Source organism: Pantherophis guttatus, chromosome 6 (assembly GCF_059756535.1).
Source record: "Pantherophis guttatus breed Tessera chromosome 6, ASM5975653v1, whole genome shotgun sequence".
NCBI lineage: Eukaryota > Metazoa > Chordata > Lepidosauria > Squamata > Colubridae > Pantherophis > Pantherophis guttatus.
The window spans coordinates 77,069,254-77,084,543 of NC_142068.1; the positions used below are offsets into that span (position 1 = coordinate 77,069,254).

A 15,290-nucleotide genomic window follows, 5' to 3' on the forward strand; every position below is an offset into this window, starting at 1 on the left:
GTGTGAACTTCAATTCCCAGAATTCTCCCACCAGCTATGCTTCTAGGAATTGAAGTCCACACGTCTTAAAGTTGCCAAGGTTGGGAAATCCTGACTTGGAAATTGGAGTGCTATTCTATGGTCAGATAGTCCCAGGTGGTTATCCCAAAGAGAATGTGTCGGAGTCCATCCATGGTCATTTCAATAGAGAATCACTAGCTCTGTTCTTTCTCTACCCTCTCATGATGTTCAACACCTTTATAAACCTGAAAAAACGTGCACCTTTATTACTAAAAACATATTTGATGCCTTTTCAAGCAGAAAATATTTTGCTTTCACACTAAATGTCGTGATTGCAGCCCCCTGCCCCTCATAAACATCTAATTAAGGTCCTTTTTCATTCATGTTGCTTGCCTTTGTAAGCATATCCCTAGGTGCCAGGGCTTAGAAGATCATATTCAATCTCACCCCCCCCCCCCAAAATTGAGCAGGGTTGGCTCTGATTAGTACTCAGATGGAAAAGTCAAGAGAAACCCCACAAATAGGGCTAGGCTGAGATGCCCCTCATTTTTCTCTCCACAAGGCTGCAACGGCAAACACCTTTACTATAGCCAAGACAATGAAATGGAACATGCATGAAGTCATTTCATTTCCACTAATCTCTTGTGTCTTTTTAAGTCAGGTAAATTTTAGACTTTATTTTGACTCCCAACACAGTGACGGCTCACCTTTTCCGGACCAAGTGCCCATAGCGTGTGTCCGAACTCCCAAAATGCAATGCGCGTACGGCCCAGTGCATGCGTCACACGCATGTGCACGCCTTCCCATGCATGCACATGTGGAAACCCCCTGCACACACACCGCCCCCCCGCATGTGCAGCAGAGACCCGAAGATCAGCTGGCCACCAGGAGGCTCAAGTGCATACGCGGTGGACTTGAACTGGGGTGATGGCTCACATGCCCACAGAGAGGGCACTGCGTGCCACCTCTGGCACGCGTGCCATAGGTTCGCCATCACAGCCCTAGCAGCTAGATAGATGAAATATCAGATGGCAAAAGCTTATTGCTTCGGGATGTTCATTAAGCACCTATAACAGTGATGGCTAACCTTTTTGCCATTGCGTGCCAAAAGCAGGGGGACACGGAGGGTCGCGTGCATGCGTGCCCACACCCATAATTCAATGCACCCTGCCCCCCACGCATGCACATGCGACCCCCCCCCGCGCTCCCCCCGTTTTGGCACGGTGGCCCCAGTAGGCCTCTTTTTCGCCCTCCCCAGGCTCCAGAGGCTTGGGGAGGGCGAAAATGGCTTTGGAGCCTGGGGAGGACGAAAATGGCTTTTCCCTCTTTCCCCCCGGAGGCCCTCTGGAGGCCGGAAACGGCATGTTTCCCGACTTCCAGTGGGACTGGAAGGCCTGAAAATCAGGTGGCTGGCGCGTTCTTGTGCGCTGGAGCTAAGATAGGGTAACGCTCACGTGCCCACAGTTATGGCTCCGCATGCCACCTGTGGCAAGCGTGCCATAGGTTCGCCATCACGGATCTATAATATAAAAGGTTCGATTTTAGGTAGTCCTCTAACTTATAACCACAATCGGAACCAAATTTTCACTGTTAAGCAAGGTGGTTGTTAAATGTGAGTCATGCCAGATTTTATGATCTTTATTGCCATGGTTGTTAAGTGAAACATGTGATTGGTAAGGAAGATCGGCTTCCCCCAATGACTTTGCTTGTTAGAAGTTGGCTGGGAAGGTCGCAAATGGCGATCCTATGAACACTGAAACTAATTGTAAATACATACCAGTTGCCAACCCTCCCCAAATTATGAGCCTGTTATCGTGGGAATGTTGCAATGATTGTAAGTCATTTTTTTTCTACAGCGTTTTAACTACAAACGGTTGCTAAATAAATGGGGGTTAAGTCGAAGACTACTTGTATACAAATTCTAAAGCTGCCAAATGGGTGTTCAGAATTTCATTCTTTTTTTGGTGTTAATGGGCTTTTCTTTCTACTTGTCAGCACTTGAACAGATCAGAAATCCATTACATAGAATTCAACCAGATGATGAAAGTTTAGAAACACAATCAACGTATTCCACTTTTAAAATTCTTCTCTGTATTTCTGACACTATACAGATTTATAATCCATCAGAGTTCTTTCATCGTACGTAGCCATCATTTGTTGAATTGTGATTCGTTAAATAAACCACAATTTGGCCGATTACTCAATATGCTAAGCCATAAAACTCTGATTTGCAAGCCGGGGTATTCTGATTCGCACAACGAACATAGCTGGGAATTCTTGAAATTAGTTATGCTCTATACGACACCCTAAAAACGATAAATGAAATCGTGTTCTTCCTTATGAGTCAAACTAATGAACCCGTGCTCAGTTATCCTGACAGTGCCAGCTATCATTTTAACATCAATGGGCTCCTTGTTCTGTCTTTTATCCTCTCTGCACACAGCAAAACTGACTCTCAGTCGGAATTTGGTTCTGCTCCCAGCAATTTCAGGAAAAGTGCATGGAGTTTTGGGGTTCCTGATCTTAAGAATGTCTTTGAACAGGATTGTTGGCTGTACAGCCAAAGAAATGAATTCAAAGAACAGTTAGAAAGAGAATTCTTAGAATCCCAGATGGGCTTTTGAAGAAACAGATGTAGAAACAGTTGGAAACAGCCATAACAAACAAACACGGATGAAATATCACTCGGATAAGTAAACCCATTTAGCTGCTGTTTCATATACAATAGCTTTACTCTTCAACTGTCTATATTTATATCTATATAATATCTAGCAATTCTAAGTTTTTAGTTCACACACTGTGACTTTTAGTGTACTATAAACACTGATGAAGTTGTCAGTGTGATAAATTAATCCAGTTAGCTTCTATTTTAGTCACTGTAAATGTACTGTATTTAGTCCTGAAAAACAGTACTGTTTAAAATACTTTCTATATCCGTGCCGGAAGTGGCACGCAGAGCCATGTTGGCCGGCACGCATGGTGTCACCCAGGGGTGGGTTCTAAATTTTTTTACTACCGGTTCTGTGGGCGAGGCTTATTTGTGGGTGTGGCTTGGAGGTCATGTGACTAGGTGGGCGTGGCTAGCTGATCAGTCATTTCTGGAAGGTCCTCGCACTTACGACCAGTCCTCGCACTTACGACCTGACTCATTTGTTTGCTTTTAACACTGATCAGCTGAAGGACGGCCCTTTGAAGCCCCGTGGCAAGAGTTTAAACAGGTTTTTTCCCTCTAGTCATCAGCTGGGACTCAGGAGGCAGCAATAGATTGGGGGTGGGACCAAATAAAAGGTAAGAATAACGTGGGTGGGTGGGGATGGCGGGGGGGGGAGAACCGGTTCGGTGACGTCATATCGTCACCGCTACCGGCTCGGCCGAACCGGACCGAACCGGGAGGAACCCACCACTGGTGTCATCCATTCTTCTTCCGGGTTTCCAGGGCACACATGCGCACCAGGAGCATGAGAACTGCTCTTGCTGGGGGCAAGGGGGTGGCGGCGGCAGGAGCAGTAGGCCAGGGCTTCCCTCCCTCCCTCTCCCCTGAGGCCTGGGGCTATGCCAGAAGTCTGCTCAAGTGGGGAGACAGAGAAGCCCCGGACCTCCCTCAGAATAACGACTTTCCAGGCCCAAAACCGGGGGGAGGAGGGCGAAGTGCATGTGCAGGGCGTGCATGCGCACTGTGGGGCACATGCGCATGTGGGAGGGTTCGCATTGCATTATGGGTACTGGCACGCACGCAAGCTGTTGCGCACGCACATACACACTTCCGGCACGCCACGAGAAAAAGGTTTGCTAACACTGACCTATGGCATACGTGCCAGAAGTGGCATGCAGAGCCCTCTCTGATGGCACGCAAGCCGTCACTCCAGTTCAGGTGTGTTGCGCATCTGCGTGCACCTCCCGCCAGCCAGCTGGTCTTTGGGTCTCTGCCACACATGTGTGGGGGTGCAGGGTGCATGTGGGGGGCCATGTACACATGCGTGAGGGCAGGGCGCGTGTGGGGGGCCATGTGTGCATGCAAAGGGGCGTGGGGCGTGCGGGAGGGCCGCACGCACATTGCATTTTCGGGGTTTAGGTGTGCGCTTGTGCACTTTGGGCACTCGGTCTGGAAAAGGTTAGCCATCGCTGTCCTATACAATAGCTTTAACATTCAACCATCTATACTCATATCTTTATAAAATTTAGTGTTTGTTATCTACATTTTTAGTTCCGATCATCTGTGGTTCTTAGTGTGCAGCTCTCCACTGCTAATACATGGAACCCTATCTCATAATATAAATTATTACATGATCTTCTGTATATATCTCTTTGTTTTCTCTTTGAATAGACTAAGTTTTATGTATTCCATTTTCTCTGAGCTTAGCTGTTTTCCAGTTTTATTCGTAGGCTCTGTAATATCATCAGGGAAGGAGAGGATGAAGTTTGCCAATTGTGAAATGCGAAGTCGCTTTGGGTTGTCTTTTAAACGACGCAGAGATGGAGTGTATCTCTTGGTGTCTGTTGATAGCCAATTTGTCAGAATGTCAAATTCCTTAGCAACTTTGGATTAGCTTTGCTCTAAAATAGGCACACTTTCCCAGCTGAAATTGGGAAATTTATGCTGTATAATCCTGGAGACTTCAACTGAATTAACACTGACTGCTGATCACGCAGCACCAGAGATCAGCCAGCTGAATTCAATTCTTTTCAAAATGTAATGGAAAAATGCAGCTAACGTTGTCCAGATCCATTCTTACCGAGTGCTGCAGTTAATGATTTTGAGTAGAACAATGGAAGAATTCAGAGGGGTTATGAGAGAAAGGGCTTAGACAAGAATATAATTTGCAAAGCTCGGTTTCCAGGTGTTTCTCCTTTTCTGATGCCCAATTCTTTGCAAAACAATTATCTATTATTTAATGTTGGAGTCATGAGCCACCACATTATACGATAGTGACCTGGCAGGATGAGAGAACTTCTCTGTGGGTTCTGTTCCTGTTGGTTAGGTACCGTACATTAGAACAGATCATGTGCTTCTCTTTCAAGCTAAATGGATTCTGCTTGCCTTCATAGATAATGTTTCAGCCCTTTGAGGTAGACCAGGTCAAGAAACTGACTCCACAGTAAATATTGGTGTAGGGTTTCCTTCCTAAGCAGGGGTTGGACTAGAAGACCTCCAAGGTCCCTTCCAACTCTGTTATTCTAAACCTTCTAAAGGGAGGAGGAGGAGAGGCAAAATTTCTGTTTTTCTAAGCCTTCTTGGAAAGCCAGCAGCTTGAATTGATCCACTGCGCTCTGCTGCTCCATTATTTATCCATCCACAATAGCATCTTTCTCTCACTGTCCAATCTTTCACCGGCCAATCTGTGTTGCTCTGCTGGGATCATCAATAACACCTCCTTCTTCTTTCCCCCAATTTCACTGCCTGTTTTCTTTCAGTAACATCAGTCACTCAGCTCCCTATATGTATAATCCATTTGTTGTTCTCTTGGCTCTTGAGATATTCCTAGGAAACTTCAAGCTCAAAGTATCAATGCTCTAGGGACGTGGCTAAGACGCTGAGCTTGTCGATCAGGTCGGCAGTTCAGCGGTTCGAATCCCTAGCGCTGCAACACAGAGTGAGCTCCTGTTACTTGTCCCAGCTTCTACCAACCTAGCAGTTCGAAAGCATGTAAAAAATGCAAGTAGAAAAATAGGGACCACTTTGGTGCAGTGATGGGTTGCTCCTGGTTCTGTCCGGTTCTATAGAACTGGTAGTAAAACCAGCCAGAGGCCCCACCCACCTGCCAGGTCATCATTATGGGTGATCTGTGCATGTACAAAAGAGCGTATGCGTGCGCAATCCCACTGTGAACTGGTAGTAAAAGTAAATGGAACCCAACCCTGCTTTGGTGGGAAGGTAACAGCGGTCCATGGGCCTTCAGCGTTTAGTCATGCTGGCCACATAACCACGTCTTCGGACAGTGCTGGCTCTTTGGCTTTGAAACGGAGATGAGCACCACCCCCTAGAGCCAGAAACAACTAGCATGCATGTCCAGGGGAACCGTTACCTTATCCATGCTCTTTTTATCATGTTTCTTCCAAATCCAACTTTCATTTCTATAGAGTGCCAAGTTTTAATCTGCACGTACATACCCACACATTTAATTTTGTGCACTTGCCTAGCCCTACGTCATCTATAAAGTACTCTCTCTATTAACATATTTCTGGTCTGCCTTCCAATCTGAATCTTCATCCAAAGATCATTCTCTTCTTCAGTGGTGGGTTCCTCCCGGTTCGGTCCAGTTCGGCCGAGCCAGTAGCGGTGACAATATGACGTCACCGAACCGGTTCTCCCCCCCCCCCATCCTCCGACCCACACCCACCCACCCACGTTATTCTTACCTTTTATTTGGTCCCACCCCCAATCTATTGCTGCCTCCTGAGTCCCAGCTGATGACTAGAGGGAAAAAAACTGTTTAAACTCTTGCCGCGGGGCTTCAAAGGGCCGTCCTACAGCTAATCAGTGTTAAAAGCAAACAAATGAGTCGGGTCGTAAGTGCGAGGACTGGTCGTAAGTGCGAGGACCTTCCAGAAATGACTCTGACCAGCTAGCCATGCCCACCTAGTCACATGACCTCCAAGCCACACCCACAAAATAAGACACGCCCACAGAACCGGTTGTAAAAAAATTTAGAACCCACCCCTGCTCTTCTTGCTTGTTACGTAACTGCAATGACCCTCCAAAAAGGCCACTCAGACAAAGAAACTTGTGCAGTTATTTACGATTTTGCCAATGCTTCAGCATTTGTCATCGCCATTGGAGGTTTTTCCATAACATGATCTGAGCAGCTCATGGGCAGAGATATTCATTGAACCATCTGTCATGAGATTGCCCGGCCAATTATCTTCCCACATATCAGTTTTATTCCAGAGCTACAGAAAACAGTAATTTCTTTCCTTTTTCAATCTTTCTTGGGAAGGAATAGAGGTTGACTGCAAAACCTATTTTATATATCAGAACTTTATGAAATCTCCACTGTTGGTAATTATAATTCCAACATTCATCACAAATATAAACAGATTTAATAACTCTTCACCCCCTGTAAGGTTAAGCATCACAACATCCCATCCCCTTATCCAGTGGTGGGATTCAAATAATTTAACAACCAGTTCTCTGCCCTAATGACCAGCTGGGTAGGCGTGGCTTGGTGGTCATATGACCGTGTGGGCATGGCCAACTCAACATTACTCACGTCAATGGGTGCTTTGCCTTAGCTGTTACAATGTAATAAGGGTTAACCAGAGAGGCAGTTTCTGTAAGCAGGGCAATAAAGATTAGGCTAGAAACACCAGCAGAATGTTTCCTTCCTGCCTTCCTTATAGGATTAGCCCTGTAAAGTGGGGGGAGGGGGGGAAATATTTCTTCCAACAATCAGTTCTCCGAACTGCTTAGAAAGTTAACAACCGGTTCTCCCGAATAGGTGTGAACTGGCTGAATCCCACCACTGCCCTTATCTAAATCCATAAAACATTATTATCATTTCAAGATGTTATAAAATGTCATTGTGCGAATAAGCCCACTGTCCAACTCATTCTAATATTAGTTACTGTAAGGAATCCCCGCAGATTTTACTCCGCTAGTTGTTGTTGACTATAGGGAATGGTGCTTATAACCAATTGTGGTCCTAAGTCAAGGACTACTATGCTATACTTAAAAATACTTTCAGTGGTACTCCTACAAGGATTTTGCTTTCCATTGGTGTTGGTTTTGAGTGATGAACTCATTAGCTGTTTCTCAAGAGTAATAGTGAGAGGATATTTTGACTTTGGAGCAGAATAATTTTGACTGGCTCCTCAACCAAACTGAAGGATTGCCCAGAACAGCACTTTCAGAATAAGTGTGTGTGTGTGTGTGTGTGTGTGTGTGTGTGTGTGTGTGTGTGAGAGAGAGAGAGAGAGAGAGAGAGAGAGAGAGAGAGAGAGAGAGAGAGAGAGAGAGAGAGAGAGAGAGAACACCTATTTTGCAATGAAGAAAACTTTGAATATTTCTAAATGAAATATTCAATTGAAAAATATCTAAAAAAAAACAAAAAAACCAAAAACCCAGAGGCAGAGAGAATAGGCTATAATTGCATCTTCAAGCCAGCTTCAATTTTGATATTTTTCTTGCCAAAGTTTTCAATGTTTCCTGATTTACTGGGAAACTACTCCACCTTCTGGAGTCCCAAGCAGAATAACTTACGGTATATGTTTTGTTTTCAATGGACTCTGAGAGCAACTGATGCTGCAGCGCTTTTGAAGCTTACAAAAGGTGGGATCTAAAAAAAGAGTTGTTTTTAAAAGTATTGGCCATCTCTCAATCAACTCATTTAGCATGGGCAGCCCTCAATTTACAACTGTTCATTCAAGCAACCGTTTGAAATTATGATGGTACTGAACGAAAGGACTTACAACTGGTGCCCAAAGTTACGGATGTTGCAGAGCTCACAAAGTCAAGGGATTGCGATCAGGGCTCTTGGCAACCGATTCGTACCTACAACAGGTTGACAAACTGTTCATGATTATGGAGTTGTCATTTGCAATCTTACCTGCTGGCTTCCTCAGAAAATCAACAGGGAAACTGGCAGGGAAAATCACAACGATATTGTTTTTCCGGTGCCCTGCCCTGCCCTCCTTGGGAGATTTCTCCACATACTGCACTGCCATCCTTCCACATTTTTGGCTAGAAAGATTTCCTAACCTTCTGTCACACAAAAAGGTTAGGGAGAGGAGACAGCATGCTGGACCAGAGAAAAAAGCTTGGATCATAAGGATCCAAGCTTTCTTTCTCTAGCCCAGCCTGCCTGTTCTGTGGCCAGAGAGGAACTGCCTGGCCTTTTTCAGCAAGCAGCTCTTTCACTTCATGAGCCGTGGTGGCGCAGTGGTTAGAATGCAGCACTGCAGGCTATTTCTGCTATCTGCCGGCTGACTGCAGGTTCGGCAGTTCGATTCTGAATGGCTCAAGCTTGACTCAGCCTTCCATCCTTCCGAAGTCGTTAAAACGAGGACCCAGATTGTTGGGGGCAATAGGCTGACTCTGCAAAACTGCTTAGAGAGGGCTGTAAAGCACTGGGAAGCGGTATATAAGTGCTATTGTTAGCCTTCTAAGTAGCGCACCCACTGAAAGCAGAACTCCGAGTCAGGTAGATTCCTCAAAGGCAGGGCTGGGCAATTATGGCCCTTTTACGAACTGTGGACTTCAACTCCCAGAATTCCTGAGCCAGCTCAGGAATTCTGGGAATTGAAGTCCACAGTTCGTAAAAGGGCCATAATTGCCCAGCCCAGCTCAAAGGGTATGTTTATTGGATACATCATATCGGCACAGCCGGTGAAAACCAACTCTAAAACTTTCCGCGGTTTTCACTTAATTAAAAGAGCAAAAGTCCCCCCTCCCGGATGTCACCAGTCACATTGTCCAATGAATATAGCTGGCAGGCTGCTTGGTCACTCCTCTCCTCCTTCAAGAGCCACCTGTTACAATGAGCCTTGGTGGCGCAGCAGACTAAAGTGCTATTAAGTAGCACCAGCTGCCTGCAATTACTGCAAGTTCAAATCTCACCAAGGTTGACTCAGCCTTCCATCCTTTCGAGGTAGGTAAAATGAGGACCCGGATTGTGGGGGCAATAAGCTGACTTTGTATAAAAAAGAACACTGCTTGGGGGGGGGCGAAAGCCCTACTAAGCAGGTATATACAAAAGTATGAAGGCTATTGCTTAACGCATTGTAAGCCGCCCTGAGTCTCTGGAGAAGGGCGGCATATAAATCAAATCAATCAATCAATCAATCAATCAATCAATCAATCAATCAATCAATCAATGACCTGGGTTCCCACAGGAAAACTTTTTGTTTTGGCGGTTAGCCGGGCCATCTACTTCCCCACCTCCCTTCCCCGTCTCAGGCTTCGTGGCAACTATGAGGCAGCACAAGATGGGTTTGCTTCAGAGTTGACAACTATTGCTATTCACTTTACATCTGTGCCTGAGAGGGCCAGGACAGTGGTCGCTGAGCGAGTTGATCATATGGTTGATTGGCTTAATAACTGCAATGACTTAATATTCTAATAGTAGACTCCATCACAGTCATAAATCGAGGACTATCTGTCTGAAACAGATAGGTATCCTCAAATTACGACCACAATTGGGACCGGAATTTTGGTCACTGAGTGCTGCAGTCACCCTAAGACTACCTCACTTAGTGACCACAATCCCAGCACTCATTAATCCCACTGTTAAACGAAAATTGTGGGTTAAGCAGAGGAAATACCAGGTAAGGCATGCAAGGGTGCCTTTTGGGGTGGGGCAATCCAGGCTGCATATAATTTGGAGGGAGGGCTTCTGAAGTACTGCACAAAGCCTCAGCCACCTCTGGAAGTCTCAGCTATCCCAGCCTGGCCCAGCAGTGCAGCACAAAACTATCACACCCAAAAAACCTCAGCCCCCTCCCCTCATCTGACGAAGGAGCATTTAGAATTCCTGGGCAGTTCCCTCCATTGTCTACCTCTTCCCCACCTTCCAACTAACACCTATTGGCTGACTTACACAGTGGCACTCATCAGTAGCAGTGCTGGCACTGGGGCTGAAATAGAGGTTTCCAACTGCACTGCCCCCACACCAACCCCAGAGCCACTGCTGCTGCCAAGGGCTGCTGTTCAGGGTGGTCAAAAGAACATAGATCGGGGGGGGGGGATAGATGGGTGGGGAGAGTTGCAGCGCCCCTACAAACATAAGTGTGGGCAGGCTGCCAAAGCCCCAAATTTTGATCATATGTCTTTGTGGGCCCTGCATCAGCCATAACTTCAGGCACAGGTCCTAAGTCTATTTTTTTTCAGCCGCATCATAATTTCAGTTGTGAACGATTGGTTATAAATTAAGGACTACCTACATAACCAAGTCAACATATGAGACATATTAATTTACAGTTGTAGACAGTCATACCCGACTTAAAAATAGCACTCCCTTGGCTATATTCCCAGCAATTACTATTCAGAAATACGCTGCCAAATGGGATACTATTCAAACTGTACATTACTTTGAATTCAATTCCAAAAAGATGCTTTAGAACAGGGGTGTCAAACTCAAGGCCCTCGGCATAAATTTAGCCCGTACAGTGCTTAGATTTGGCCCACGGGGCCGCCCTGGAAACAGCAAAGGACAGGCCTGCTCTGCCTTTGCCAGCAAAAACGGAGCCTGAGGAGGTCGCACGTGGCCCACCCGGGCTCCATTTTCGGCCACGACTGCAGACCTCTGCTAGCAAAAATGGAGCTTGGGGAGGTCGCGTGTGACCTGCCGAGGCTACGTTTTTGGCCACGACAGCCTCTGCAGCCCTCTACCAGCAAAAATGGAGCTTGGGGAGGTTGCGTGCGACCCGCCGGGGCTACGTTTTTGGCCATGACGGCCTTCTGCAGCCCTCTGCCAGCAAAAACGGAGCCCGGGGAGCTACGCGCAGCCTCCCCAAGCTCTATTTTTGCTGGCAGAGAGCCGCAGGAGGCCGTTGCAACTGAAAATGGAACTTCGATGAGTGAAGTTGAGCTGGCCACGCCCACCCTGGCCATGCCCCCTGGCCCGCCAAGGTCAAACACAACCCTGATGAGGCCCTCAATGAAATTGAGTTTGACACCCCTGCTTTAGAATATTTGGGGGTGTAAATGTAGTACTGGCCTACAATTCTTTAAAACAGATGTAGTTTTTTTCCCCAGTTCGCATGTCAGCTATGATCATTTAGAAGCCGTAAAATTGATAAAAACATTCACGACCTAATGGTTCATTTCCTTCAGTAATTTAGGATAATCTTTTATAATCTGCAGAATCTAAAAGATATTATTATTATGACGGTTGGTTGCACAGTCAGCCAGACATTTAGATTGGATTTGGCATTTTAATCCACCTATCGAATCCTCGTTATTATTATTATACAATAAACTTGCATGTTGCCTGATTTTCAACAACTCTGGGTAGCTCAATCAAATAAGTTATAATAAAATCAATAAAACATTAAAAACAAAAATAAAGATCACAGACTCTCACAGCCCAACCTACCTCTAAAATAAATTGTGGGGATAAAAGAGACATCCATGGAAGTGACACTGAAAGCACCATATAAAATAAGTGAGCAGATAAGAAGAATCCTACAGAACTGGGCCAAAGAAACCTTTGCATTAGCCAAATATATCAATTCAAAAAGCTAACAAACATGGATAGGAAGGCGATGGTCCGTCATAACTTCGAACGGTCACAGTCAAGAACTATCTATATTTAAAATTATTATTTATAATTACTGGTATGTTTAACCAGAGATGAGTTAAAGGTTGTTTATTCGATATGCTATACCACCTGCACTGGTCTACAAATCATCACAGATGAATTTACAGCCCTTAGGTAAAGGTAAAGGTTCCCCTCGCACATATGTGCTAGTCGTTCCCGACTCTAGGGGGCGGTGCTCATTTCCTTTTCAAAGCCGAAGAGCTGTCCGAAGACGTCTCCATGGTCATGTGGCCGGCATGACTAAATGCCAAAGGCGCACGGAACACTGTTACCTTCCCACCAAAGGTGATCTCTATTTTTTCTACTTGCATTTTTTACATGCTTTCGAACTGCTAGGTTGGCAGAAGCCGGGACAAGTAACGGGAGCTCACTCTGTTATGCGGCACTAGGGATTTGAACCTCTGAACTGCTGACCTTTGTGATCGACAAGCTCAGCGTCTTCACCACTGAGCCACCGCATCCCTAACAACCCTTATAAAGCCAAAATCTAACAAAAGCCATTATAGTTTAGCATGCTTTCTGGATTAAACAATGCTTAACTTAATGTACCTGGACTTTTAGTTTAAAATCTCCATTTTTAATTAGTTGGTGCATTAAATTCTCAGCTATTCCTACACTCCACTGATGCAGAAGTCCTGGGCCAGTGTCTGAAGTTAATAAGGACCCAGTGCAGATTTGAATAAAACAAGCTCAGATCAATACTCACAATGATGGAGTTCCTAGCAGTCAGTAGACTTCTCCACACCCCAATTACATTATCCTCAGGACTCAGGAAAAGACTGTGCTCCCCTCAAAGATGCTGTGACATCAGCAGTCATGCCTTAGAGTCTATTGTGACATACTTTATATGGGCTGCCTACAACCTGAAAGTTGTAGCTCAAAGGTGTCAAACTGGAGGCCCACGGGTCGCATGCATCACGCACAGGCCACGCCCACCCCAGCTCCGCAAAGGGGAAAAACGTCGCAAAATGACACGTGACCGCAACGTGACGTGGTGAGCTTGAACCCCGTGTTGTAGCTAGTGCAAAGTATAGCAACAAGATTATTTACAAGACAATCCTGCCAAAATAAAGTTGCTATATTCGTTGCCATTAGGCTTCTGGGCCCCATTCACAGCATTTAAATTTTTTAATAATAAAAATTATTATTATTATTTTTTAATTTGATTTATATGCCGCCCTTCTCCAGAGACTCAGGGCGGCTTACAATGCGTTAAGCAATAGCCTTCATACTTTTGTATATTTATACAAAGTCAGCTTATTGCCCCCACAAACTGGGTCCTCAATTTACCTACCTTAGAAAGGATGGAAGGCTGAGTCAACCTTGAGCCTTGGAGAGATTCGAATTTACAGTAATTGCAGACAGCTGGTGTTAATCACAATGCTTTTAATCTGCTGAGCCATCAGGCCACCATTTTTAATGGTGAAATACAAAAACATCCTACATCACCAGCAGAAATAATGATTATAAAGTGATTATATGATTATGAGTATACAGTGAAGAAAATATATTGATGTAATTACAGTGATTAAAATAAGTTGTGATAAAAGAAAAAATAATTAACAAAACATAATAACTGTAGATAACAATATAAAATTAATTCAATCCCTAAGCTTATCATTACATCTAGTCCGTATAGCAATGTATTATGCCATGTTCTGATTTTTAGAACACATAAGAGTTTTCAAAAATAGATAACTTATATTGGATCTTGGATCTATTCCTTAACTGTAAGAATAATTTATTTTCATTGTGCAAAATTATCCTTATCCTCTTTAATAACATACAGTATTGCCATACTGTAGTTTGCTTTTTTGACTTAGGACAGTACAAATCAACAGCCACATTGATTTGTACATTCTGGTCTATATGATTTATTGTTCCAATCCAGTGAATTGTAGTTTGCTCAACAAAGTATGGTTAAACAATCCATGACATGGTGTGATACGAGAACCAAGTCATAATGTACCGGTAGTCAGTTTGCCTTTGACTTGGTATATTGTACAACCCTGGTTTGCAATCAGCCATGGTTTAAAATTTAATATGATGCGAGACTGCAGTCATATGCATGCTAAGATATATATATATATATATATATGCTTGGCGTTGTTACACTGTGATATAAACTATCTACGTCCATGATGGCAAACGTACGGCATGCATGCCACAGGTGGCATGGAGAGCCCTCTCTTTGGGCACGCCACCTGTCACCCCAGCCAGCTCCAGTGCACATGTGCATGCCTCCCACTGGCCAGCTGGTCTTCGGGTCTCTGCTGCGCATGCGCGGGGGGTGGGGCACATGCACGAGGGGGTGCAGGTTGGTGCAGGCGGCTTTCCAGACCCAAAATGGGGCATGGGGGGTCCCCCCCATGCCCCATTTTGGGTCTGGAAAGGTGCCTACACCAACCTAGAAACCAAAACGGGGTACGGGGGAAAGGGCACATGCACAGGGGGTGGGGGGCATGCAGTGGGGCACGTGCATGCATTTTGGGGGTTCGGGCACACGCATGTGCATTCGTGCATGCATGCTTTGGACACTCAGCACCAAAAAGGCTAATCATCACTGATCTAAATCTTGAAAATCCAATCAGAGCCTTCTTCGCTGTTGGAGACTTGACTGGATTGTGGTGGACCAGAACATCTGGTCTAGTGATTCCTTTCCCTTCCCCGTTGCTATTGTAGAAAACCAGTTTGATGGTAGAGCCTGGTATAAGTATGATCCACCTAATTACAGGCCCAATTCTTGGCACTTCTAGGAGAATGGACAGGAAGTCCCTCATTTTCAGGAATAGACTGAGACTGTCTCCTGAAAAGCCATTAATTCTTGCTGTAGTCAATACTGGATCATCTAGCTCAGTGTTCCTCAAATTTAAGACATGTGATCTTCAACTCCCACAATTCCCCAGCCAGTTTCCAAGTTTGAAAAACACCGATTTTAGCTTAATATATAGAAGCAGTCCCCAACTTGCAACAGTTCATTTAGTGACCATAAACTTAACAACAGTGATTCATTTAACAACTGTGGCAAGAAAGGTC

At 45.0% G+C, this 15,290-nt stretch overlaps 1 protein-coding gene across 4 annotated transcripts in view; it reads right to left on the reverse strand.

Moving 5' to 3' along the window:
• The window catches only part of LRRC20 (leucine rich repeat containing 20), a 102,805-nt gene that overhangs the window by 80,869 nt on the left and 6,646 nt on the right, over positions 1-15,290 (reverse strand). The gene's annotated exons all lie outside the window — the stretch shown is intronic.